This window comes from Tupaia chinensis, unplaced genomic scaffold (genome assembly GCF_000334495.1).
Source record: "Tupaia chinensis unplaced genomic scaffold, TupChi_1.0 Scaffold000054_1, whole genome shotgun sequence".
Taxonomy (NCBI): Eukaryota; Metazoa; Chordata; class Mammalia; order Scandentia; family Tupaiidae; genus Tupaia; species Tupaia belangeri.
Window position 1 is genome coordinate 1,731,831 of NW_006159512.1, and position 2,528 is coordinate 1,734,358.

A 2,528-nucleotide genomic window follows, 5' to 3' on the forward strand; every position below is an offset into this window, starting at 1 on the left:
GCTGAAGAAAACTCTTTGAAGCTGGAAAAAGAAGTATGAGTTTGTTGCAACATACACTAGAGAACCATTAGTTTCTGTAAGGCATTGGCACATGAAAAGTGTTGTTTTGTTTGATTTAAGCAAAAATAAGTAAAATGAATTAGAGAAGAGTAAGGCTGAAAACACTAGCTAGGAATCAGTTGTCAAATGCCTATGGTGGCTCCACTTTCTGAACAGAAGTTGGGACCTATTATCTGACAAGTAAGAGTGTGCATGGGTCCATGCCAGGGGGTGGCGTGGAGGTTAAGACACTGGATCCCACATAATCAGCTTCGTGACTTGAGTCCTGGACCTGAAAGCTTGAGAATATGCCAGGCATGTGTACATGTGGGCCCAAAATCCTGAGAAGAGAGTAGAGGAGAAGGAGATGCAGCATGGTTAGTCACCCTGGAGGATGATTTCTCATTTCCTCTCTCTCTCTCTCTGATGAACACACATGCCCTATAGCAAAAACTACAAGAAAATAAAAAGCGTGGGCATGGGTCAACAAAACAGAATATCCAACTTTGGGATATCCCATATCTTTAGGTACTGTAAATATACTTTGTGTGGTGTCAACAAGATGTTATGATTTTTTAACACTCTCTTTGCTATAAAATGTTGTAAGATGAGGCCTCCCTAGTCCTTCTGAAATTGGTCAATTTGGAGGCAAGCAGGAAATTATTAATCAACAGTTACACCACTGTGAGAGTTCTCTCTTTCCTGAAGTTGTGTGTTATTTAGCCTTCTTCTTACAATTATCTCAAGCAAAACAAAACAAAAGTTGTTATGAATGTGAATAAAACTAGGTAACTAGTTGGCTACCTTCCTGAGACTTCATTTCCCATCATGCACCATACTCTACTTCATTCTTACTACACCATGGGGTCTCGTGTGTGCCAGCCACACTGAAGGTATTAGCACTTCTCAAGAGGATCAAAATAATTAATTCCTGTGTGGGAAGATGTTTCTCTCTCCCTCTTCCTCACATACACATATATATGCACACACTTAATAATATAACTTTCCTATACGGCAATACAATATTTCCCCTAGTTTTCTCAAAAAGATATTCTGAGCTTTTGCCTCCCCTTCACCCTCAATTCCTTCAATGATAAAATTGCAAGAGCCCTAGGAGGCATGGAATACTGGAAAATGACTGAGAGAAAACCCTGACCAGACCTTAATATCATTGCCTGACACAAAATAAATTATATGCATAGTCATTACTTTTTCTTTTTTTTTAAGAATTATTTATTGGGAGCAGTAGATGGCATAATGGTTATGCCTCTGTACTCTCACATAGTCAGCTGCAGTTCAAGTCCAAACCCAGACAACTTAAAATTCATGATAGGTGCGTGTGTGTGCATGCCCAAGATACCAAGAGGAGAATGGAGAAGGCATTGCAGTGTGGTCATCCCCTCTATGGGGGTTGATTTCTTGCTTTCTATCTCTCTTGTCTCTCCAGCAAGTTCATGCACCCTGCAGCAAAAATCTCTTCTAAAAGAAAAAATATATATTTAATTTTATTTATTTATATATTTTTAATTTGACCAGAGAGGAAAGAAAAAAAAAAAAAGTGAGAAAGCAAGCTGCCAGGTTCAGTACTTGATCTGTAGTCAGCCATGTGGGAGTTCAGCACCTTAACCACCATGCCACTTGCCAGCCCAATAATTTTTACTTTTCATGAATCTTCTTTCATCTAAAGAAGGCCTCCAACTGGTATCAAAGCAGGAACTGCTACCAGCCTGTTGTATTTGCCACTGTAAAGAACAATCTTTAAAAATACATGCAGGGGAACCAGTAGATGGCATAATGGCTACATCGCTGGACTCCCATGTAGTCAACCACAGTTTGAGTCCCGGACCCGGTGGCTTAAACTCACGCTGGGTGCGTGTGCGTGTGTGCCCAAGATCCTGAGAGGAGAATGGAGGAGAAGGGATTGTGGTGTGGCTATCTCTGTCTTTCTTTCTTTTGGAGAGGTTTTTGCTATAGGGCGCGTGCGCTCGCCAGGAAGACAGAGAGAGACAGAGATACAGAAAGCAAGAAATCACACCCCGGTGATTTATTTGAAGGTCCCTCCGTCTCTCTCTGTCTTACTGGCGAGCACATGTGCCCTATAGCAAAAAAAAAAACTCTCAAAAAAAAAAAAAAAAGGTGGGGGTTACTCCAAGATGCTGTCTAAGGATGATTATGAGTTTGCTGGGAAGGATGAACATTTCTGGCAAAAGAAGTCCTATGTGCAAAGACATGAAGGGTGGCTTTGAAGAGATCCAGACGGTATTGCTACAGCTGGAGCACACACACAAATAGGAAAGTCATGAGAAAAATAGGCAGGAGCCAACGCATGGATTGCTTCACTTACAATGCACTCCGTAGTTTATGCTCCACACCAGGGGTCAGCAATTATATTCTGCAAAGAGCCATATACAAAATACTTTAGGCTTTGGCAGCCATCCAGTCTCTGCCAAAACTGCAAACTTTGCCATCATTGCACAAAACAACCCTAC